Genomic DNA, 27,265 nt, shown 5'->3' with positions numbered 1-27,265 from the left:
CACATGTAGCCACGACAAGTAGGAAAACAAGTAAGAAAGTTGATGGAAAGTTACCAATTGATGGAAAAGGTGCCAATTATTTTAAGAAAGCAACTTAGGTCAGTACGCTTATTTTACATTAATGAAAAAATTCTAGAATAGCTTTTACTTTTATCAGTTTGTCTTCTCTTTCTCTTGCATCTTTCATTTTTTGTGGCTTGCAGATTTTGTAGGAAAAGAGTCATCAGGACAATAAGATAGCCATACTCCAATTCTAAAATTTTTGTTTCACCTTTTCAACTTCATAATTAATCTAAGGGCAGGTTCAAGTTTTTAATGAGATTTATTTGTTTTCATCTATTTGCTTTGATAATTATAGTCATGATTGACATTATATCCCTAATACATATTTATTTGATAAGGAAATTGTAGATAGGGATGTAACTTAGTGGTAAAAGAGTTGCTTTGTAAGTGTGAGTCCCTTAGAATCCACTCACCAGCTTTAAAAAAAATGAGAAAATGATACTGGAAAGTTTGTGCCTCTTGATAACTTCATCCAAAACCCTCCCTCTTCATTCCCATTTCTGTTAATCACAAATATTATCTCTTTTTTTTATATAAGTTGCTTTTTTTCTTTAGATTAAAAATCAAAGCAAATGAAAAATAAATTTCCTGCATATGTATTTTTCTACACAAAAAGACTTTTAAGAATAGATTTATGGTTCATTCGATAATTATTTAATATTGAGATAATGAGGGATATCTCTGCTTTTGCGTGTAGATTCCCTCACCAAGATTGTAGCCTTGGAAGTGTCAGATTTATTGATATAGCAGAAATAATTTTCTTTAGTTTGTGTTTCTCCTCTGCCAATAGCCACATCATAAAATTTGTCCCTCAGTAAGAGATTGGAAATATTTTTGTAGATGATGTGTTTGAATATTACATTCATTCACTTATCTCATAAACAATAGCAACATAATAAATGCCTGGTGATAGATAATTTGTCGTACCCTGAGAAATTCAAGATAAGTTTGTCACTATGCAAATGTTTCAGATGTAAAACTGAAACATGAACTTAGAACATTATTGAGATCTGTTTAAGCCTTTGGAAAAAGGTGCTATGTAAATTTGAATTAATTTGTGTCCCATAATCTATGGAGATTCTTGTAGAAGAAAGTATCATGGTTTTGGTTTGGTTTGGTTCGGTTTGGTTTGGGGCCATACCCAGAGGTGCTCAGGGATTCCTTCTGGCTCTGAACTCAAGGATCATTCTTGACAGGGCTCTGAAGACAATATGGGGTGCCAAAGATCTCACCTGGGTTGGCTGAATGCCTGGTAAGATCCTTATGAACTGTATTATCACTCTGGTCCTGTTTACTGTTTCTTTTGTACATATATATATATATTTTTTGCAGCCTTGAAATGGGTTATGAGAAGAGACTCAGAAGAGAACAATTGAAGTGATTTCCATAAGCATGAACCCAACAAGTCAAGCAGGTAAGTGACAAAGGATTCGTGAATATTTTTTCCATTTATAATTAAACATGTTATTATTTATTATGCCAAAATCCTTTATAGTTTAAAAATGAGAATGCTTCTAAATATAGCTTCTAAAATTATTTTTTTAATATTTTGAAAACTATGTAGTTGTTATTTTGTATGAATAGTCAACAATTTTACTATGGGTAGACATAAATTTAAAGCGACTACATTATTTTGTGAATATTGCTTAATTATTTAAGTCTGTTTCCTTGCTTCAAACTAATAATGGTAGCTATTGTGTTATGTTTCCTAAGAAAATGCATAGAAACAATAAAATTGTATATAGAAATACTTAAACATCTACTCTAATATTAGGGCTGGAGCGATAGCACAGCGGGTAGGGCGTTCGCCTTACAAGCGGCCTACATGGCCGACGCGAGTTCGATTCCTCCGCCCCTCTCGGAGAGCCCGGCAAGCTACCGAGAGTATTCGATATGCCAGACACAGTAACAACAAAGTCTCCAATGGAGACGTTACTGGGCCCGCTCGAGCAAATCGACGATCAACGGGAGGGCCTTTACCTTTACCTTTACTCTAATATTTAGTGAATAATTTCCTTATGCCTAGTACTAAATACTAAGTGTTTAGTGTATTATTTCTTTGAATACTCACAAACCCCTTTAAGTTTAGAAGCTTACTCTCATAATAAGAAAATATGACTTGACTTGTAGCTTACGTAGCTCCCTGAGTCATTTGAGTGCAGTTCTGTCTGATGTCAATTTTTGTTCTTATATTTATAAAGTGCACGAATACGTACTGGCTTTCTAATAAACACCAAGCTTCCTTTACCTGAGAGCTAATGCTATTTCCCAAATGATTATGATTCAAACTATTATAAATATATGTATATATGAGATTTTACAGTTTACTGACTATTTATAAATAATTTCATTTTCTTATTATTTTGGAATATAGTATAGGGGTCATTACTTAAGTTTTCACAAGTGGAATAATTGCGATCCTGATAGGTTAACTGGCTCATTGGAAGTCATACTGTAGAGGTTCTAGAAATCAATTAAGGATTAGTTTATGTTTAATCCACTACATACTAAAGCTAAGCTAAGCTTTAGTATGTAGTGGATTAAACATAAACATAATGCATATATATATATTGCATTTTGGGTCACACCTGGCAATGCACAGGGGTTATTCCTGGCTTTGTTCTCAGAAATTATTACTGGGGGTACTCGAGGGACCATATAGGATGCTGGGAATCAAACTCCGTTCAGCTGCATGCAAGGCAAATGCCCTACCCTCTGTGCTATTGCTCCAGCCCCATAAAGTTTTATATTTTAATTACTATAAAGTATTACTGGAAAATTATTAAATTTATATACAAATATATATAAGTTCACATTTTATTATTTTCAACCATTGTATATTTTATAAAGTGACAATAAAAGTTTCTACCTTGGTGTTACTCTCCATGCTTCTTCTCAGTATAGAATAGCTAGCATATATGACCTTAACCTATGAATTAAACAGTAAACCAACTATATAATACTAAGAGTTGATATGGAGCAAATTCAATATCCAATATATCATTTACTGCTCTAATACAGATCTCTTTGCATTAATACATCACTGTATCACTTTTTCACTGTCATCCCGTTGTTCATCGATTTACTCGAGCAGGCACCAGTAAAGTCTTCATTCATCCCAGCCCTGAGGTTTTAGCAGCCTCTCCTTACTTGACCTTCCCAATGTATTGGAGGCTCTTTCACGGTCAGGGTCAGGGAAATGAGACCCATTATTGTTACTGTGTTTGGCATATCCAATACGCCACGGGTAGCTTGCCAAGACCTGCCCTGCGGGCGGGATACTCTTCATAGCTTTCAATATCTGTATTGCAAACCACAATGCCCAAAAGAAAAGAGAGGGAGAGAAGAAGAGAGGGAGGGTAAGAAGAAAAGTGCCTACCTGGGGCTGGAGCAATAGCACAGCAGGTACGGTGTTTGCTTTGCACGCGGACGACCCGGGTTTGATTCCCAGTTTCCTATATGGTCCCCCAAGCACCACCAGGAGTAATTCCTGAACGCAGGAGCCAGGAGTAACCCCTCAGCATCATCAGGTCTGACCCAAAAAGCAAAAAAAAAAAGAAAAGTGTCTGTCATAGAGGCAGGCAGGGGTGGGGAGATGGGAGGGAAACTGGGGATACTGGTGTTGGGAAATGGTCACTGGTGGGGGATGGGTGTTGGAACACCGTATGACTGAAACCTAATCATGAACAGCTTTGTAAGGGTCTATCTCATGCATAGTGCTTCAAAAACTATTTTACAGCAAAATATATGCAAATATTTATATAAACGAATCAAAATCAAAAGTGAAAAATTGATTGAAAGTTTTAAGAATGATTGATTTGTAATTTGTTGTTGAAAGATTCTCTCAGGATATATCTTGTTTCTGCCGTCTCTTTTCATTGTGATTTTTATTTGTAAGGAGAAGTTAAGTTTTATATAGACAAGTGGGTCTTGTCAGTTTCCAAGCAATACAGAAAGTGTGTATAATTAAAAGAGATAAAAGTAGATGTTGGCAAGCTAGGACTTTAAAATGGTCTCCGCTCCCTATAAATTGAAGGTTCCTGGAAATAAATGTTACTTATTTATTTCAAAAACTGCCAAAGAAAGTTGCCTCACTTTTGGTACAAAGCATAAAATTAACATTGAGTCAGCAATGAAAATTTACTTTGTAAGATAGTTTTATGGATTTCTCAATTCTTCTGAAATTGATCCAAATATTTACCTGTGTTATTTTATTAATAACTATTTGGCCATTTGCGTCAAAGCAATATTGCACAGATGTTCTAGAATAAGTTTTGGTTGTGAGTAAATATTAAAGAAAGATTGAATTTCCCCCTAAATGATGACAATAGAATTTTCTTATAGTTTTAAAATATTAAATATAGTTGCAGTTGTTTTAAAGTTAGGCAAGTTTGAGATTGTTTGATGTAGTGTAAAATAATGAAAATATGAGTAAGACAAACCATTTGTAATAATATTCAATAGTGAGATTTTCTGCCAGTATATTGTTTTCCTAGATTGAGAGACTTTGATTTCCTAGATTGAAATTTGCAATTTAAAATAGAACATAACTGTGATACTTAATAGTATAAAAATAAGTTTTCACTCTGAGTGTGCACCTCCTTATATAGAGATCCTAGATTTTTCTTTGTTTCTTTATTTGTGGTAGAAACAAAGTGCTTACTGAAGGCTTACTCTTGGTTCTAACCTCAGGGATCACTCCTGGTGGGCTTGGAGGGACCATATGGAGTGCTGGGAATTAAATGTAGGTCAGTCATAAAGTCAAATTCTCTACCCACTGTACTATTTCCCAGCCAGAGATCCAGAATTTGTATTAGGTAGTTGTGCAGTCATCTTTGACTACAGTTTTTTCAATCAATGCCTTCATTCCAATTGCTATCTCCACTATACTCTACAAAAAATGTCAGAAATGAATGGTAATTCAGAGAAATACATTATATTCAAAGAGAAAAAATATAATCCCGAAAGGAGTTATATAGTTATGACCATAATGATGGAAATAATGATGATACCCACTATGTGTGTGCATGAGCGTGTGTGTGAGTACCTACTCACAGTGAGAATGTTATGCATAATACTCTATCAGATTAAGAGAAGAATACACAAACAAGATGATTTATTGGTATTCTTGTGGTGGAGTTGCCTTATTTGCTTACATGAATTAGAATGTAATTGGAATTTGGGCCTTATAATGTCACAATCTGGTTTTGAATCTGAATCTCTTCTTGAATTTGAAGTTTAGACATATTTCCAAGTGATCAACGTGACCAAAATATTAATGATCAATCTGTATGCTCTGTTGAAGAACATTACCCTTCTATGTATGTATATATATTTGTGTATGTATGTATATATGTTCTCATGTCAGTGGTAAAACAACATCAACTTTCTCAAATCTTAACAAGATTAGGATAATTATTATTTGACAATAAAGTGCAATCCCTCAAAAATACTAATCTATAAGAATAATAAGTCAATACATAATAATTTATGAAATTGGTTGAAATCCATATATATCTATATCTATTATCTATCTATATATCTATATCTATCTATCTATCTATCTATCTATCTATCTATATCAACCAGAATTAGAAGCCATAAGCATTGTAGATGTTAAAATCATCAACAAAGTGTTGATGTGAAACTAAAATGTAATCAAATAATTAAATTTGTTTGGGGGGACCAAAAAATAATAAAATCAGAAAGCAAGCTTAACAACACCATAAGAATGCAGAGGACAAAGAAGACTGATGAAATTGCTAGAGAAAATAATGTCTGATATGGAAATAAAAAATAAAGCATATAGGGGCTGGAGCGATAGCACAGTGGATAGCTGCCTTGCACGCGGCAGACCCGGGTTTCATTTCCAGAATCCCATATGGTTTTCTGAGCACTGCCATGAGTGATTCCTGAGTGTAGAGACAGGAGTCAGCCCTGAGCATTGCTGGTATGACCCAAAAAGCAAAAATAAAATAAAATAAAATAAAATAAAGTGTAAAGTAATTGTTCATAAAAAAGAGAAAATAATAGAAAAGAAGGGGCCAGGCAGTACAACACCAATGTTTTCCAGTGAGAACCAGTGGTGATTCCTGAGTACAAACCCAAGAGTAAGCCCTGAGCACAGCCAAGTGTGGTCCCAAAGCATATATATAAATATATATATACACATAGATATATCATATTAGAAAATAATATTGGAAAATAAAAAATGTAATGAGTTTCCCAGGATGTCCCAAAAATAGGATGAATAAAATAGAAAATATTTTTTACCATCTAGGATTTATGTGATAAGATATTAGTTTGGTTTTGTTCATTGTAGTTCATGGTTTTTATAAACTTTAAAGTCAGTGAAAAGTAGACTATAGACCGAATATGATTATCACTCAATTCCTTTTTTGCAAACCACAGCAAGCACCCAAAAAAGAGAGAACAAAAGAGAGTGCCCTGCCACAGAGGCAGGGTGGGATAGGGGGATGGGGGGGTGGGAGGGATACTGGGATTAGTGGTGGCGGAGAATGGGCACTGGTAGAGGGATGGGTGCTCAATCATTGAATAACTGAAACCCAAGCACAAAAATTTGTAAGTCTACAACTGTACCTCATGGTGTTTCACTAATAATTTAAAACAAAAGAGGGAAAAAAAGTCAGTAAAACATAATGGTAAATCAAGACAAAAGTCAACACAAAAGATTATTTTGAATCTGATAATTTGGACTTCTTCATACCTTGTTCTACTCAGATTTGTTGGTTTTCATAAACTAATTTTGATAATTTCATTTACATAAAAATTATGTGTAAACTAGCAATATCAACCAACTTGAAAGTCAACTAACCAATTTTGTCTAATTTTCTCATTAGCTGATTAATATAATACACTTTATAATTTGGTCTTGATTCATTGGCTGCCAACCAATCTTATGATACTAAAATAATAATTGAAAGTTAATTATTAGAGTTTGTTGTGTGCATGTGAATACACCCTTCATTTTCTTGTTAGAAAATTATTTGTGTATCCATTTGAAACTAGGAATAGCACAAGGGCAATAGGCATGAAAATGATCCAGAAGTGTAACATGAATTTGACAAAGGCCCTAGGTCTCTCACCCATGCAGCAAGTATGACAGCTCCATCAATTTCCCAGGCATTTCCTCTGGTGGGCTGTGTAATGGTTCATTTGCTTCCACACTATTAATTTCCAAATAGTGTAAGAGCTTGGCTGAAATGTTGAGACACTGTAGATGGGTACAGTCTGACACTAACTTGTTAAGTGATGTGATTTTTGAAGTCATAAGTTTTAAAATTAATCAATACAATAATTGTTCCTTTTTATTATAGTTTTACACATATGTAATTTATAATTTTAGCTATTTTAAGTATATAGTTCTAAGGTAAATAAATACCTTCTGATTGTGGTACAGTTATCACCATCATCTCTAATTTTTCCATATTTTTTCTTCAATCACATGATTTGTTTACATACTCTTTATTAATTTTTTTATAGTTAAAACAGATTTACATATGTTTTACAAGTTAAATACTGTGGTAAGTGGAAATTGAAGCTAAAATCCAAATTTTAACAACACTGTTATTTATATATTTTTGTAGGTTTACTCTATTGGATAAATTTGTATTTTCATGACTTTGAGATACTGTATATGATTTTTGCTTTTGAATCTAAAATGTCCTTTAAACATAATTTTGGTAGAAAGAATTGAGTGGTAATATACTCAGATTTTGTTTGGTAATGTCTTATAGCTTTGCCAAACATGGGATTTTAGGTCAAATGATTTATCCCCCCTTCTTTTAAGCACTGTAAGTACTGCCTCTGCCTTACACCATTTGTGTTTTAAGAATACTGATAGATTTGATGTAGATGCTAAGTTCTTTTCTTCTTGTTGATTTTAACCTTCTCTCAAATCTTTTTTTTTTCTTTATACTGTTTAATTAGAACTAAGGAGATAACTGAGCAGGTTTAATTCTTGCTTTGCATGTCAGAGCCCAGGTTCTATCATACCATATGATTTGAGCAACACTGGGTGTGGACACAAAACTCCAAACCCTGACAAAAAATAATAATAAAATAAAAGAAACTCTTTTGTTATAATGTGGAATTTATTGAATTTCTTAGATGTATAGAACCATGAATTTCCAAGTATTTAGAAGGTTTACATTCTTTTTTTTAAAAAAATAATCTATTTGTCCTTTTCTGTCTTTCTCAAAGTATTGGGTTTAGTTGACTTAATAGTATCAAAAAGATTTTCAAGTTATATTCATTCTTCTTTGTTATTTATATATTTATTTTGCTTTTTGGTTCACACATAGCACAGGGGTTACTCCTGGTACATGGACTCAGGAGTTACTACCTGCGGTGCTTAGGGGACCATATGGGATTCTGGGAATCGAACCCAGGTCGGATGCATGCAAGGCTAATGCCCTACCTGCTGTGCTATTGCTCCAGCTCCATGTTACTTTTGAGGAGACTCAACTGGTACTACTACTACTCAGGGTTTCCTTCTGGCTTTGTGCTCTGGGATTACTCTGGATTACCTGGGACTATATATAGTGCCAGGGATTAAATCCAAGTTCACCACACCATCAAGGCAAATCCTCTACCCACTGTATGATGGTTCCAGCCTCTCTTATTTATTTTGCTCCTCAGACTTAATAATTTCAAATAATCAATCTTTAACTTCACTGCTTCTTTCCTTGGCTTTCTTACATTTCCAATTAAATACCACTAGTAACTTTTAAAATGAGCTATTTCATTTTTCAAACAGAACTTTTCTTCAGATCTTTAATCAAGTTCCATATTTTTCTTATTCTACTATATTTACATATAATTTTAATTTTTTTCAGGTTAGTCCCATTTTGTCTTATGGTTCCTTGAATATATTTAATGTGTTTGTTTTATTGTTTTTGAGTTATTTGAATTTTTATCTTAAAATAATTTTAATGGGAGGGTTGGGTCTATGTCCAAAATTGTTTAGGGGCTGCTCCTTGCTCTGTGTTCAGGAATCACTGCTATTTGTGCTTAGGGAACCATATGTAATTTTGGAGAATGAACTAGAGCCACACCCAGGAAAGGCAAGTGCCTTAATTCCTTGAACCACCTCTATGGTCCTAAGATATTTACCTCTAATGTTTTAAATATTTTCCCATTTTTACTGAGGCACCATGAATTACAATACTATAAAATGATAGTTCCATACAATGCACCATTCCACCATCACACCCACCACAAGAGTCTCTATTCCCCTCTACCAGTGATCCAGAGGTTGTTCCCATCCATTTCCTCCAGGCCTCAGGTAAGTTCAGTTTGGTGGATCCACTGGTTAACTTTCCAAATCAGTTGCCTTTGGCAACAGATATATACAACGGGATATTGTGAAATATATAATGGAAAGCAACTGAATACTATTTGTTGCTCCCTTATTATATCTTTATATTCTGCATATGAGAGATGTCATTCTGTCTGTATTTTTTCTGATTTCACTAAGCATACTACACTCTAGTTCCATAGTGGCTGTAGTATTCCACTGTGCGTGTACAACACAGCTTCCTGATGCATCTGAAAATGTGTTCATTTTCCCCCATATTCTGGCTATTGTACTAAGCTTTTCAATAAATACACGTAATGCACATATCCTTTTGAATTAATATTTTTCTATTTATGAAGTAGATGCCACAAGATGGAATCTCTGCTTCTTTTGTGAACTCTATTCTTGATTTCTCAATGAGGCATTTACTTTAAAGCTTTATCTAAGTTTTGGAGAGACAGTTCAGAGTCAGGGGCATATGCAAGACATGTTCAAAACAGTGGTCCCACATAAACCCCTGAGCACTTTCAGTGTGACCCTGGAGGCAACAAACACTACCACAATGACCTGTAGGCCCCACCACCACAGGGCTCGATCCTCTTGTGCTGGTAATGAACCATTCCACTTGACTGACTATTTCTGGGAGTGGCCTCCAGATACTGTGAACAGAGGTGGGGCGGTCCAAAATTTATTTTAAAAAAGGTTAAAAAAATAAAGATAAAAACATTCATCTAGTGATTTTGTTGCTTGTGAATTTTAAGAACAGTTTCCGAATAATTATTTTTCTCTTCGTAGTGGGCCAAACTAACACTTTTTAAAATATCTTTTGATCTTTTTTAAAAAGTGGACATATGAACTTCTATATAAAACGGTTTGAGACATTCTATGATATTATAAATATAACTACCACATTATGCAGCAATTGCACTTGAAAACAAAAAAGTATATATTGAATACTTAATTATTGCTAGTTATAATAGCCAAGTTATGGAAATGACCCAAATGCTCAATAAAAATTGAGTGAAACAAATTTTATTTGATATATATCTCAAATATATCTGATAAATTTATATATGTGAAATAAAATTTATATATTTTATATATACTCAAATATATTAACAGTTAAGAAATTGTGCTTGTCATTTTAGCAGGATGAATGTAAAACTGGGAAGGGTTTCATATTAAGCCAAATAAATTACAAGGGATAAAAAAGCAAATATTGTATAATATCACTCATAGAAAAGCAAGTAATTGAATAGATAAAGTCAAAATCATACAAACCCTGAGCTCTAATCACAGAATCGAAGTTTCTAGGCAGGGAGAAAATTTAAATTTAAAGTAAATTTAAAAAGTAAATGAGTTCATTGGACTATGGCAGAGGGCAACTTATGTTTTGGAGAAAGGATTGTAAAATATGCTTAGAAGTGTGGTAAAAGTATACTCCTAAAATATGCACAGTTTTATATACCAATAATATCACTAGGGTAAAGAAAAGGTTATGAAAAGTTCATATAGTGAAATAGTAGTCTTAAAAATTAGAAGAGGTCTGATTACATCAAACTTAAAAGTTTCTATATGGAGAAAGAAACACGGGACAATACGAAATGACAGCTGAGTGTGAGAAAATACTTGCACTCAATACATCAGATAAATATTATAAATATAACTATAATTATTAGATAAATAATTTATATCTAAGGTCTACAAAGTACTCATGAGAACCAAGAGCAACAACAACAAAAGTCTAAAAGTCATATTAAAAAATAGAGAGGAAAAAAACATACTTCTCTAAAAAAGACCAACAGGTGCCCAATATGCACATGAAAAAATGCTCATCATCAGTTATTATTAGGGAAATCCAAATCAAAGCAAGAATGTGATATCATATACCAATGAAACTGACACATATCAAAAATACTGGGAGAAATCTCGGTTGTTGAGAACTTCTGTGAAAAGGGAACCCTCATCCACAGGTGGTGGAAATGTTGTCTGTTCCAACTCTTATGATAACCAGTATGGAAGGTACTCAACAAACAAAGAATTGCGCTTCCATATGGTCTATAAATTCCACTTTTGGGTAGCTATCCCAGATAATTTTAGTGAATTTTTTGAATAAACATTTTGAATATAGGCACACCATTATATATTGGAGCACTCAATACAATAACTAAGATTTGGAATCAGCCAGGATGCCTAATGACAGGTAAATGGATGATTAAGATGATGTATTCACAATGATTTAATACACCGCTGTAAGAAATAGTGAAATCATGCAATCTGTTACAATATGGATGAAACTGGAAGACATCATGTTAAGTGAAATAAGCCAGAAGGCTTAGAAGCACATGATGATATCACTTATGTTTTAGAATACTGGATGAGGGAATGCAATGTTTCAAAGAGGGAATACCCTGATCAACTTTGGCCCCAGAATATTGGGAGGAGAAACAGAGAAAGAAGCGGGAGGGAGAGAGAGCAGGAAAAGAGACAGATGAGATGCAAGCAAGGATAGTCCACTCAGGGGAGTCAGGTACAGAGATGTTGTTAAAGAATGATAGAGCCACATATACAACCAGAGTATTAACAACACAGCAATCAAGAGACCCAACCTTAAACACCCAAACTGTCTTTGGTTAAGAGGGAAGACTGAAGAAGGATTGGATGGAAATCTAGAAGGGAACTTGAAAACATGGATGGAGGGAAGTCGACACTAGTGATGGGATCAGTGCTGTGATATTATATGCTTATAACTCAACTATGAGTAAATTTGTAAATTAAAGTGCTTTAAGTTTTTAAAATGTGGGAAAAACAAGAAATCAGTGTCCATTGAGAACTTGCACTTGAGAGAAAAAGAACTGAGCTTACCCAGTAGTGGAGAGGAGTTTATGGGATGGAGAAGGAAGGGTCAGACTCGTAATGCCATAAAAGCAGTGATGAAGTGTCTTGGTACTTAAGAGATGATGGAGAAGCAGTAACTTTGGGCACAAAAAGATTAGAATTGTTATAACTATATTGTTTCAGTAGCAGTTATATAGAAATATATATTAACGTTTTTGTCTTTTGTAATTTATGGTATTTAGAAACCAAAGAATCTGAATTATCTTTTTATTTTGGAGCCACTGTTAGCAAGCTCTATATTTCTCCTGATGTGATGCTCAGTGTTGCTCCCTTCATATTTCCAGGAGAATCATGTAGTGCTGGGGTAGATCTAGGATTCCACATGTTGAGAATGTGCTCCAACATTTTGAATGACATCCCAAGACAGAGAACCTGAGTTTCTATAACAGTTTCAGGGATGATCATCACTAATGAGGTCAATGTAAATGCTTAAAATATTTCAGACATTACCTGGACATGAGTCTTCTCTGTGCAATTGTATAGGTATTCTCACCCCACTCTAACTGATAAAGGATATAGATCTTTAATTGTTTTCAGAGCTCCCAGAAACACTATCACTGTCTGGGCCAAAGGGATAGTATGGCAAGTAGAGCACTTATCTTGCACTTGACTTGCTGAACCTGCACCACATATGGTGCCCTGAGCCATGTCAGGAGTGATTCCTGAGTGCAGAGCCAGTAACCCCTAAAATCTGCTGGGACTGGGACTGCCCCACCTCTACCACAAAAAAAATGAAAAGAAAATAAAAAGCAAACACAAACAAAATGATTAGTATAGTCCATTTTTAGTTATTCACTTAATATTTCTGTGGAGGAAATATAGTCAGAAACTTTCCACTCTATTTTAAAGATATATTTCATGGAGGCTTTTAAAATATTTTTCAAAAGTATCTTAAACCAGAAGATATCTTCAACTCTCCTGCATTCAGACATCCCATTGTATTCCTTTGATCATTATCTCTTATCTCCAGGCATCTGTGCCCTTCACTTTTCCTATTTCTGTTTTGCTTCCATCCTTACTGTAAAAGATAGAGTATATTTACAGTATACTGTGTTCCCCCTGTCTTAGCTCAAAGTTAGATGAAATAAAAACTAGGTACTTGTCAGCACAAGGACTGACTTGGTCATTACAAATATGTTCTGCTGTATTCTTTCTGGTCTGAGAGTGGTAGCTTGAAATTAGGCAGTTTTTTATGTTGAACAGCACTGTACAAGGGAGTTCTTAAAGAAAAACAAAATTCCTATTGTTGAATATTCTTTATACTATTTTTTTCCTTGGTTCCTGTAGGTTACTAGTTAGTTTTCAGAGAAACTTTCTCCAATGGGAAAGTAAAAGTTTGCAGTTTCTTAGATCACCATCTTCTTAATATTTTTAAGTTTTGATACATATAATTTCTCAATGGCATACAGTATTTTATGATTGATATTTTATTGTATTGTATGGCAATTAGTACTCTGATGATTGGCCTTATAAAATGTTCCTAGATTAGTTAATTTCTACTCACTAAAAATTATGTATTATTAATCACTGTCACTGCTCTCCCATTGTTTATCGATTTGCTCGAGTGGGCCAAGTAACATTGTGAGACTTGTTACTGTGTTTAGCATATCGACTACGTCTTGGGTAGCTTGCCAGTCTTTGCCGTGCAGGCAAAATACTCTCGGTAGCTTGCCAGACTCTCCGAGAGTGGTGAAGGAATCTAACTCTGGTCGGCCATGTTTGCATGCAAGGCAAACGCCCTACCCGCTGTGCTATCGCTTCCATATATCACTAATAACATATGACAATAATAATTTTCTCCAATTTATCTTTGCTTTAACATCTTTGTGACCCTAACACAGGTATTAATTTGTTATAGACCTCGATTTCTATGATTATTGGAAATAGATATTTATATAAGACAAAAAAGCTTTTCTCACGACAAAAATATATTACAGAAAGAAACTTATGCTGAGCATAAGGAAAGCGGCATAGGGAGAGTTCTATGAGAGGAATCAGAGCAATGTGTTTTGGAGGGTAGAATTTTGTGGATGGGTGCGTTTCCAGACTGCTAATGCAATGATGTCCAATGAGAATTGGAAAGGACATTCATAGAGCCAGAGGGGATATTTACTACACAGTCACCTTACTCCTGGATGACTACCTGGAAACTGTGATCCTAGAGAGACCAGGAATGGTGAAGTCTCTAAGTTTCTTTCACAGAATGAACACTAAGTGCTGTCAGTGTTACTAAGCAATAGTCATGCCATATTAACCTTGATCTTCTGGGCTTTCTGGCATAACCCAGAAGTTAATACCTGCTGTGGGACTTTCAGAGAGCTCTGCTGAAGAGAGATTGTGTTTCTTACAGGGAAAGAATAAATCTAAGAAAATCTCCTTCTGAAATTCATTTCTTAGTTTGTTTTCTCAGAAAAGAATTTCAGGGGGAGATAAACAATAAAGTTTGAGAGTTTTATTAAGGAGTGCCACATGTTCAAAGTAGAATGCAGTCTTCTCCAGAGAGAGAATTTGAATTAAGAAAAGTGCAATTTTAGTAAAGAAAGTTACTATGAACCTAAAATAATGATGTGAGCATGTCTAAGATGGAAAGCCCTGAGTTGTTTTGAATAATTGATTTTCTGTTTTTTTATACATGTGTCAGATTAATCCAAGGGTTATTTCTAAGGACATGTTAAAGAGAAGGAAGGACTTTTTGCTCTAATATCCTCTTAATTCTTTCTTCTTATTAGTCTTCTTCATGCATTTGTGTCTGCCCAAATTAACTCTTACAGGGTCTCACCTTCATCCTGAGTTGGAAGCAGGATTTTCAGATTACATCTTGTCTTTACAAGTGTTTCATATCTTACAGTTTTCTGTTATGTACAACCAAGTGTCCTCCTACTTGATAGCCTTCTTAAAGACTATGTTTTCCAGTCAATATGGTTATTTTTTTTGGAACAACATATTTTGTCCAGTCAGGTGTTCCTTATTCTTTGTGTAGAGTGCTTTAGCAGTGCTACTACACACAGCCCTGCGTGTTTTGAGGCAGTAAGTTATGACACACAGTCAGAATGAGATATCTCCATTGACATTTCTAGAATTTGTTTGCGATTGGCTTTGGGGAAGTTCCTGGATAAGAATGAGAAGGGAAGTAATCTTGTACTCATTTTCCAGGTCTATTTGTTGTAATAGGACTCTAGTAATAAGCAAAGCAGTATGTGCTAGAATAACAGGATGTCACTTTCTCCATGAATATATTTTTATGAGGGTGAGATTTCCCTAGACTCTCTTCTGTCTTAACTTCAGCACAGACACAGATGAATTGCAGTGAACTAAAAAAAATAAAATAAAAAATAAATAAAATATTTAATAGTCTTTCATCAACAGGAAGGCAGAAATCAGTGCTATCATATCACTATTTTTCTTTCTTTATTATTTATACAATATTATTATTTACCAGAGTTAATGAAAAATCCCTTCTGGAGTACACTGGAATTAGTCAAGGGGATAATAGTAGCTTATGGTGCAATTGGAAGCATTTTCTATTTGTTCATTTAGGAAGGTATATTTTAGAGAGACACTTATTTCTAGGGGGTAGTAAATTAAGTAAGTTTGGGCTTCCAACATATAATTGAAGGGGAAATCACTGAGATTAAGTTTGTAGTTATTTTTATCAGTAAATTTGATTCATCTATTTTGTCTATGTTTCTTAGCACTAGAGTTAGTTTGGAATTAATTTAGGAAAAGCAATAATTTTAATCAATGTGCAGCACTATTTCCATAGTTAAATAGCATTCATGTGATCCAGAAGTATTTTTATAATTATATTTATGTTAGTTTATTATAAAAATCAAACTTAAAATTGAAGTAACAATTATAGAGCAATCAATAATCTAAAGAAAATCTTGAGGTAGTGAGTTGTTTATTAATCTAAACCCTTCATCCTTAAATAAAAGCTGGTATTAGTCTAAACCAGCTATTTTTTAACAGAGTAAAAATAATTGAGAATAAACAGAGTTATGATCTCAGATGTATTTACTTGTCTCAAGGTCTCCAGATGTCATCCATAAATTTCAGTTACAAACATGGCTTACAAAACAAGAATGTTTAAAATTAGTTTTACATAATACAAACTATGTTTAACATATGCTTCAGAGACAAGAAACAGTGAGTATAATAGCTATAGGAAATAATTTAAAGCAGCTATATGAGTTTATAAGAAGAAATATTTCAAAAATATGTATTTTTATATTATATCATATATTAATATTTTATAGAGCTTTTTTCTTTGAGGAAACTAAATGTGAGAAAGTCGTAATTTTATTATTCATAGTTTTTGGATAAATATAGAGAAGTCTTTATGCTATTTTGGGTTAGAAATTATGTCAATCACTATAAAGCTTAAGATATGTGATAAGTGGAATATAACCTATTTATTTATTTATTTATTTATTTATTTATTTATTTATTTATTCCCTGGGGACTCCCAAGTGGAATAATGTGGCCCCAGATACCCTGCCAGTGATTCTCTAGCAATTGGGCTCAATATAAGTGCTGGAGAATGTGATTCTGTTCAAATCCTGTGATGACAGGGATGATTGGGCTAAATTGCTGCTGCTGCGGGTTCAGAGCCAAATCTGGTGGTGCTTGGGGGACCATATGTTACTTGGATTTGAACCCAGGTCAGAACATATACTAGGGATGCACAGCATCTGCTTTGATATATCCCAATCTTTGCTCTTTTTATTTAAAACAAAACTATTTAAGTATTAGGACCATTAAGTTAGTACAGTGGATATGGGGCCTTTCTTGCATGTGGCTGGCCTTGGTTCAATCCCCGGATCTTGTATCATTCTCCAAGCATTGCAAAGAGTGATTCCTGGATGCCAAGCCAGAAATTAACCTTGAACACAGCCAAGTGTGGCCCCAAATATAAAATCTAAATATGTTGTGTGTGTATTTTCCAACATATATACACACAGATATAGATAGATAGATAGATAGATAGATAGATAGATAGATAGATAGATAGATAGATCACGACCATCCTGTTGTTCGTCGATTGCCTCGAGCAGGCCCCAGTAACATCTTTGTCCTAGCCCTGAGAATATTTTAAAAAGTGCCATATTCAAGGCTCTTTGAGGGTTAGGAGAATGAGACCCATCATTGTTACTGGTATTTGGCATATTGGGTACGCCACGGGGAGTTTGCCAGACTCTGCCGTGTGGGCAGATTACATTTGGTGGCCTGCCAGTTTGTCCAAAGTAAGAATAAAATAATAAGGTGTCGCATGGCCGCAAATGCAGCCGCACACTTCCGGGAGCTGGGTTTTATAGTTTCTGGGTTTTAGCCGTTGATGGGATTACACGGTGACATGGGGCCAGTTGGTGGGTGTGACCCTTGCCTACTGGAATGTGGAGGATCTGGGTGGAGGATGCTCAGCCCAGATCCGAGCAGGCTTGGAGATATCAGCCCAGGGACCCGCATGCCTTTGTTCCTCTGCTGGTACCTTCATGCCTGTGGAGAGTGGTCTCAGCATGGTGGTGGCTGGTTCTGGAGGTCTTCAACTGCTGGAGCCCTGGTCGGAGCGGGGAGGGAAACTCAACCCACTCCCCTCCAAGGGGCCCTGGCGAGGACAGCCAGGCACGGGGGGCAGGAGACTCTGCCAGATAGGTAGATAGATATGTTATATTGTAAGATCAAATTTCATGGAACTAGCTACTGCAATTATGACATAAATTAATTTTCTTTGGACAGAACATCAACTTCTCCCTCCTCCAAGTATAAGGGAAAAATAAAATACTCATGATTTTTAGATATGTCCCTTTTAAAGGTAAAAATGAATAAAAACTAAATGTGACCAAGAATGAATGGCAGTCCTCACTATATGAAAATATCTAATACATTCCAAGTATGACACTGACAAATGCACACTATATGCCTTCCCCAAATGTTTTACCTTGATGAATTCTGCCTCTGTGCATGCACCAAGAGTTCTTAACTACACTTTGAAATGAGATACCACTGAAAACACAGGTATAATATACTTTGTTGGAGAATGACAAGTTTTAGTGTAGCATCTGACCTCTTTTATATATCATGAAAGAAAATAATGTCACTGGCTTCTTTTATTGATTCTTAACACATTATTTAAGCCCATGTTACCTATAAATTACATATCATTACATATTTTTAATTTTTATGTATAAAATAGAGGGAAAGAGAAAAGAGAACCTACATTCTCTATTATTCTAAGATACATAGTATGTGCATAAATTCTATGTTATTGATGCTGAAGGAAGACTGTCATCCATGGGATTCTGGTTTGGTTCCTGGTAATTGCAATTGCAGTTATGCCTTTGTTTCTTGTTCACTTATTCAAAAGCCGATAGGATTTGGTTTTCTAGGAAATCTGTTCAGTATTACTCTATGATGAGGCAGAATATGTTATGATTAATGTTAGGCAAAGATAAATGTGAAGGTTGGTATCAAGATAAAGAATATCTTTGGAAGAGATATAAATCATGTTTTGTAGCATACAAACCATACTTTAGATCCATTTAGATCTACATATTACTGGCTGTGTGTCCTTAGATCAAGTTGTGTGTTTTATTTGATCTTCAGATTTTTTACATTTAAAATGTATTATTGCTAAAATTAAATTCACAAAACAATTAAGAAAATTAAGTCAAATAACTAAATTAAGAACATTCACAGTCATTACAGTCCTTAATTCATAGTCATTAACAGTATCACAGAACTCAAGCCAAACCATTTGCTTTTCCTTTTTTATGTTTTATTGCTTTATTTTTTAAAATATTTTTTATTACCAGAGAATTTTAAACAGGTATAATCAGGAAGAACCTCTTGAATCACTTATCTTTGAATTATTTTATTGTTCCTAATTCTGTACAGATTTTTATAAAGTATTCTTACACCTTCTTTTGCCTCAACCCCAAATAAAAAACACACTTATTCAGCAGCTGTGCTGTTATAACAAATAATCTATCAGTTTGTATAAAAGTGATCCCAGTGTCAGACTTTTAACTTATTAGACATTTTTCATATAGTAAGGATTGCCATTCATTCTTGGTCAGGTTTAGTTTTTATTCATTTAAAACTTTAAATGGGACATGTGTTCCAAGTAAAAGTCGTGAGTATTTTATTTGATAATATATGTTTTCTTTGATGGAATCAATAAAAATAGAAGATGCCCTACAAAACTGGAACAAAGTATTTCTTAGAAATCTTCCAAATAATTGACAGTGAGGAGAAAATGAAGGTGGGGAAAAGATTGCATTTCAAGTTATTACTGATACAGATCATGAATTCTCTTATTATCTCAATATTGTATAATATAGTTCCAAATGTCTATCTGAAACATCTGTATGCATATTCTTTTAGAATCAATATCTATTTCCAGTACTACCTTCTATGATTTATATGGTTATAAATTTAAATCAATTGTTTGTAGCAGACTGGAGATTTTTTCTTGATGGTGGAAGATAAAACTAAAAAAAAAACAAGATGAAGATAAAGGAGAAAATTGGTGCCTAAATGTTTAGGCCCTGATATAATTGAAATGGTTTTAAAACATTTTTACCATTGGACATTATTTTAAATCATTATTTCAAATATATACCTAAAATAAAATTAAAAAGAACAAAAGGACAAGGGCTTTAAACACTTTTTCTTCTCTTTGTATTATGAAGTTGTTTTTTTTTTCTTAACTTCCCCAAATTTTTTTCCAAACTGAGAGAAAAATATTACTGTAAAATATTATTGATTTTAAAACCCCATCCCAGGTATATGTAAAGAGGTTGGGAAATTTAAGTCCATGGCCATATAAGATCTGAAAAGTCTTACAACCTGACCCACAAACAGAATGGGACAGGCATGTATGCTCTTCATAAGCTGCCTTGTGACCATCAGTGATGTATAAATAACCAAATGTTCCCTAGCAAAACAAAAGGTCAACCAACCAGGCTAAAGAAATAAATTCCCAAACGGAGAAGTAAAATTTCCTGTCATAAATTCATGATTTCACTGATAGTCTATTCAGGGAAAGAACAATTTTATAACTACATGGAAGAAAGAGTCTCAATTTTCCAATACACCATTACAATGAGCAGAGTTCTTTTATGCTTTCTTTCTCCTTAATGCACTCTATTATTACTATTCTAATAACATCCGCTTATTAGCAAGTGGTCTAAAGTCTAAACTTTAAACTGTTTTTGCATTGCAGTGTGTTTTAAGTATGTGAAAGTATTTAAGTCAGTGTTTGTATCTTTCTAAAAGTTCTCAAGTAGTTTTATAAACTCAACAAACTTTCAGTTATCCATAGGTTATAAATTTTGTAACCATAACTACCAAGAATATTACTCATATCCTAAAGAATTATAAAATTTAACAAATGACATCATACCTCGCATATTTTCCCCATATATCAAAATGAATTCCAAAGTTGCACTATCAGGTTTTCCAAACTACTTAACAACAGACGTTAAGAGTCTATTACAACCAGGGGTTAGAGTGATAGTACAGTGGCTAAGGCGTTTGCCTTACACGCGGCTGACCCGGGTTCAATTCCCAGCATACCATATGGTCCCCCGAACACCACCAGGAGTAACTGCTGAGCACATGAGCCAGGAATAACCCCTGTGCATCACCGGGTGTGACCCAAAAAAGCAAAAAAAAAAAAAAAAGGCTATTAAAATCAGATGATGTACTGGTACTTTCAAAAAGATAGACTTACAGAATAGCTCTGTATAAAACCAAAGCCATAATCAAATGTACAGTTCAAAAATTATACAAAAATAAAATAATTGTGATTTGAAATTAAATTCCTTAGACAAGAAAGATAACTGTATATATACAGGTTATTGAGTTTAATGGAGATGCAAACATGCGACAGCTACAGGAGCTGATGGATTGGAGTGAACATTTTTCTTCACGTTTATGGTTTCTTTGTAACTTCAGATGCAAACATACTCGTGTCACTGAAACTTTCAAAGCACATAAAATAGCTTTGTCTACTGAAACTATAAACCTTTGAATATTTCAAGGTAGATTTATTTTTTAAATGATATCTGAGCATTGAAAGTAGCTGAAGGGATATATATACGTATATATATATGTATATATATATATATATATCATGTCCTCCCGTTGTTCATCGATTTGCTCGAGCGGGCCCAGTAACGTCTCCATTGGAGACTTTGTTGTTACTGTGTTTGGCATATTGAATACATCACGGGTAGCTTGCCAGGCTCTGCCATGTGGGCGAGATACTCTCGGTAGCTTGCCAGGCTCTCCGAGAGGGGCAGAGGAATCGAACTCGGGACAGCCATGTTGGCTGTGTGCAAGGCAAATGCCCTACCACTGTGCTATCACTTCAGCCCCATATATATATGTATATATACATATATACATATATATGATAACCTTTCAGTATATTTTGTATTGCAAACCGTGAGACCTAAAGTAGAGAGAGAGAGAGAGAGAGAGAGAGAGAGAGAGAGACATAGACAGAAACAGAGACAGAGACACAGAGAGAGAAACGTACCTGCCACCGAGGCAGGTGGGCATGGAGAGAAGGGAAACTGGACATTGGTGATGGGAAAAGTTCACCGGTGAAGGGATGGATGTTGGCATGTTTGTGACTGAAACACAATCATGAACAACTTTGTAACTGTGTATCTCACTATAATACAATAAAAATTTAAATTTAAAATGATAGCTAATCATTTATTTATTGTAGATATAATGTTATAAAGTTTAACCTGAAAATCTTTTTGGACCAAGAATCTTGGTGCTAATAAAGTAAAAATGAACCAGATATTATTTCCAGGCTGCAGAAAATGAAAAACATACATATATAACGCAGGATCTATACCAATGTTTTGCCTTTTTTGTTTGTTTGTTTTGTTTGTTTTGAACTGCACCAGGCAGTGCAGTTTGAGTACCTGGCTTTGCCCTCAGGGTTTACTTTAGGTGGGGTTTGGAGAGCATATAAAGTACTGGAGATTAAACCCATGTTAGCTTCTTGAAGGCAAGCTCACTATTCCTGTGCTATATCTTCACCTCCAAGATCTGTGCTACTATTCATACTGAGTGCCTCATCCCCACATTAGATAGTAAATGAAGCAACAGAGATAGTCATTTGGGCACACAAGAGCAGTGCAGTAGTGTTTGATTCGACTCATTGCTCAGTTTATTACTGAGAACAGCCCAGTGAGGCAAAAGTAACTGCCATCCTATTAACATTCAACGTATTACTATCTTTAATTCAGAATAACAGTAGCAGTATAGCACTGTCCTCCCGTTGTTCATTGTTCATTGATTTGCTCGAGCGGGCCCAGTAACGTCTCCATTGTGACAATTGTTACTGTGTTTGGCATATCAAATATGTCACAGGTAGCTTGCCAGGCTTTACTGTGCGGGTGAGATACTCTCGGTAACTTGCCGGGCTCTCTGAGAGGGTCAGAGGAATCAAACTCGGGTCGACCATGTTGGCCGTTTGCAAGCCTACCTGCTGTGTTATCGCTCCAGCACAGTACAGTAAGTAAATGGGCAAAATTATATGATACCAAACTTATAGGAGTACTATGAATATTCAAATTTTTTTTCATGTAAAGTATCACTGCACTGTAGCACTCTCCTCCCATTGTTCAAGGATTTGCTTGAGCGGGCAACAATAACTTCTCCATTGTGAGACTTTTTACTGTTTTTGGCGTATAGAATATGCCACAGTTAGCTTGCCAGGCTTTGCCGTGTGGACGTAATACTCTCGGTAGCTGTATATAATATGTATTTTCATCACATGCTTCTCTTCATGTAATTTTAACAGAAGATTTCCAAGAATAAGCACTTTATGTTAATAAGCACTCCAGATTCCACGTAGTCTGGAGTTTTTTAGTGACATTATTATTGTCATAATTTTAGCAATTTTTAAAAAATTAATGTAAATTATGTAGTGTACCACTGGAAGAGTTGGAATAGAACAAATCTATGTGGTGTCAGGATATTATTTTATTAACTCACTATTAAATAAAGTCATTTTTTAAATTGTAATTCTACAGTGCATAATTATAATTTACATTTGAGCTCCACATATTGTTAACAGTTTCTATCTACAAGTTAAATTGCCTAATGTTCAACATTCACCATTTTAAACATGTCTTGGCTTCAAGTACTTTTCTGAGTAACTGATTGAGTCAAAGTGCAAGTAAATTCTGTTAGTATGTGTAGCCAGTACATAGCTTCACAAGATTACCTAGAAAGGTCAGGAATGAGAGGAAATTTGGGGAATTTTTCTATAAAATGTTATGTGAGCCTTTCACTTGTCATCTGACAGGTAAAGTAAGGATTAGGGAACGAGTAACAGGATCCATATGTCACAGGGATTTTGGAGAGGGAACTCTAGGTATTAAGCAAATCACAGGGTTAAGATAGAGGACTCTTGAATTCTTTGCATTTTTTCTAGGTACAATTAAATGACTAAAATATGTTAAAAATGTTTTGACTAATATAACGAAACTACAGGCCACTTTTTTTTTGCTTTTTGGGTAATATTCAGCGATGTTTAGGGGTTACTCTGGCTCATGTACTCAGGAGTTATCCTGACGGTGCTCGGGGGACCATACAAGGTGCTGGGAATCGAAACCCGGGTGGGCTGTGTGCAAGGCAAACACCCTACCTGCTGTGCTATCATGGGTCCATCCCTACAGGCCATTGTTTTTAATGAGTATGACTAATTTCTTTGGAGATGCAGAGATGAAATTGGCATAGGGACAATAATCACTTAATCACTTAATCACTTAATCCCCGTTATTCATCGATTTATTCGAGCGGGTGCCAGTAATGTCTCCATTCATCCCGGTTGCGTGCTAGTGTAGCCCAATGGTATCTGTTCGTTTTAGGAACATGTAGAGCCTCAAACCGATCATTTAGGGACTTGACGAAGAAGTCTGACCATCTTATAGGTGGGCGTCCACGTGATCTTTTGATGTCTCGTGGAATCCAATCAGTAATGGCTCTAGTCCAGCGGTTGTCTGTAAACCTCATTACGTGTCCAGCCAATCTGATTTTGGATGTCTTGGCAAATGAGACAGAGTCCCTGATTCTTGAGCGTTGACGAAGAACAGAACTCCGGATTCTATCTCTCATTTGAGTGAATCGTGATATTCCAAGCATAGTTCTTTCGATTCCTCTTTGAGAGACCCGAATAGTGTTCTCATCCTGTTTTCGTAGGGTCCAGGTCTCTGAGGCATATGTTAATGCAGGAAAACAGTGGAATCAAAGAGATGTGCTCGTAGCTGGAGGTTCTTTGTCCTTTTAGTTATTTCTTCAATGCTCTTGAAGGCATTCCAAGCCGCTCTCTTCCTCCTGCGTAACTCAGGTGCCAGGTCATTCATCATGTTGATTTCTCGACCTTAGTATATATAACTGTTGCATTCGGAGATGGTGGTTCCGTTGAGAGCGAATGGAGCATCAGGAACAAGGCTGTTTCTCATAAACATTGTCTTCGTAAGATTCAGCTGTAGTCCGACCTTTCCACACTCACGGTCAAAGTCCGCCAGCATTTGTGCCGCTTGGCTGATGTTTGGTGTTATTAGAACGATGTCATCAGCAAAGCGGAGGTGGTGTAGTTGCCGACCATCTATCTTCACTCCCATGTTTTCCCATTCTAGTCGTCGCATGATGTTCTCGAGGGTGGCACTGAAGAGTTTTGGTGAAATGGTATCACCCTGCCGAACCCCTCTCTTGATATGGATCTCACCATTTGTAGAATGGTGAGATCTTGGTAGTGAATCCACAATAGAGCTCACGAAGGATCCTGATGTATTGAGTTTGTACGCCCTGATTGGCTAGGGCTTCCATGACTGCTTCTGTCTCAACAGAATCAAAGGCCTTCTTTAAATCAATGAACGTTAGACAGAGCGGCATCTTGAACTCCCGAGATACCTCAATGAGCTTGGTTATTGTGTGGATATGGTCAATGGTACTGAATCCTTTTCGGAATCCAGCTTGTTCACATGGTTGTCCTTCATCTAGTGTTCTGCTAATCCTATTCAGGATGACTCGAGTGAATAGTTTGTAGATGACAGACAATAGGCAGATTGGGCGATAGTTGCCAATGTCGTGGATGTCTCCTTTCTTGTATAGTAGTACAGTCTTGCTGGTTTTCCATTGGGATGGAACCTTGCATTCAGACAGGTAGCGTGTGAAGAGTCAAGCTAATGTATTGATGAGTACTGATGGTAAGTTCTTCAGGTGTTCAGGTCTGATCTTGTCTGGGCCAGGTGCTTTTTGTTTCTTTACCGACGAGATGGCATGTTGGATTTCGGAAGGGAGAACATTGGGAATGACATATCCATCATGTGGTATGTGGTATGTGGGCAAATGGATGTGGCTATTAAAGAGATCTGAGTAGAAGTCATGAATAATCTTCTCCATTGCCCTTCTGGAAGATGTGATAGATCCATCATGATGTCGGAGGGCAGTCGTCTTGGTTTTGTAGTTGGTGAAGGACAGGCGGGCATTACGAATGTTTTTCCCAGCTTCTGCTGCATCTACCAGTACTGCTGCTCTCCTGTTTTTGAGGTCATCCTTGATGGCTTTTCTGCACTGTTTTGCCAGTTCGGACGTTTGCTTGTGGTTGCCTGAGGCACGTGCCACGCCACGTTGGCGAATAAGTTCAAGAGTGTTCGAAGAAAGACGGTTTTTTGTGGTTATCTCTCTCTTGGCATTCCTTGCACAATCATGGAGGTGCTGAATCATTCGATCGTATTCCTCATCAATGTTGTCAATGACGGCATCTTCCCATGTTGCTGCAACAGAGCCAAAGAGTTCCCAGTTGGTGGTTGTTCTGGGAGTCCTCTTCTTAAACCTTGCATTCTTTTCTCCTCGTTCTGTGAGGTAGAATTTTGCACGAAGAAGTCGGTGGTCTGATCCCGTTTGGAATTTTGGGACAACAGCAACATCGGTTAGGCAAAACTGCCGATTGAATATGATGTGGTCTATTTCATTGTGGAACCGTCCATCGGGAGACTCCCATGTCCAACGTTTAGATTCAGCCTTTTGGAATTGTGAGTTACCATGGAAGGTTTTGGTTGACATGATGAACTCAGACAGTCTGTCACCCTGTTCGTTCCATTCCAGGCCATGGGTTCCGATGTGGAGTTCATCGACTGATCTTCTTGGTCCTATCTTGGCATTAAAATCACCGACAATGATCTTGTAGAAGGTGTGATCTTCTTTATAGATTTTATCCAGCTCCATGTAGAATTTCTCGTTTCTTTTTCACCATAACTGGATGTGGATGCATAGACAACAAAGATATAAACTGCCGGTAGTGAGCCACATTTATTCAAGTGTAATCGTCCGATTCGGGTTGTTAGACATTCAAATGAATCAATGCTTGTGACTAAGTTTGTGTTGACAAGGATACCGACACCACCGACGCCTCTTTTATCACATGTTCCAAGGAACAGTTCTTCTCCAGTGTCGAAAACAGCATGATGGGATTGATGTCTTCTCGTTTCGGTCAGACCAATGATGTCGTACTTGATCTTTCGTGCTTGTACCATAAGGTCTTCAATGGATGCAGCAGATGCCAGCATACGAGCATTAAAAGTACAGACAATCATTTTTGTTTTTCTGCGTTTTGGCAGCCTATGTCTGCCTTGGTGTTTTATCAGCTTCTCCTTCCATATCCTTCTCGACTCTGCATAATCAGGGTTAGGGAAATGAGATCCATTTATTACTGGATTTGGCATATCAATTTGGTCTATTTGGCATAGACCACGGATAGCTTGCCAGGCTCTGCCGTGTGGGTTGGATATTTAAGTATATTTAAGGTACCCTGAAAATTTAGAGAAAATTAAATAAATAGTCGCGCGCCGCGAATGCGGCCGCGCGCTCCCGGGAGCTTGTTGTGATAATCTTTGGATCCTGGCCTTTGTTGGGGTTACACGGCAGTTGGAGGGTGTAACTGTCTAGCTA

At 35.8% G+C, this 27,265-nt stretch overlaps 1 protein-coding gene across 3 annotated transcripts in view; it reads left to right on the top strand.

Moving 5' to 3' along the window:
- The first annotated feature begins 1,391 nt into the window (after window positions 1-1,391).
- LINGO2 (leucine rich repeat and Ig domain containing 2) overlaps window positions 1,392-27,265 on the top strand; it is a 649,774-nt gene continuing 623,900 nt past the window's right edge. The window contains exon 1 of one of the 3 annotated variants that reach the window (XM_056117327.1): window positions 1,392-1,477. The gene's annotated coding sequence lies outside the window, so the exon portion shown is untranslated. The remainder of the gene's footprint in view (window positions 1,478-27,265) is intronic. The other 2 variants (XM_056117328.1, XM_056117331.1) reach the window with 2 other exon arrangements.

The sequence above is a fragment of the Sorex fumeus genome, unplaced genomic scaffold (assembly GCF_029834395.1).
Source record: "Sorex fumeus unplaced genomic scaffold, SorFum_2.1 ptg000034l, whole genome shotgun sequence".
NCBI classification, from domain to species: Eukaryota; Metazoa; Chordata; class Mammalia; order Eulipotyphla; family Soricidae; genus Sorex; species Sorex fumeus.
This window is presented reverse-complemented; position numbering and strand designations above follow the sequence as displayed.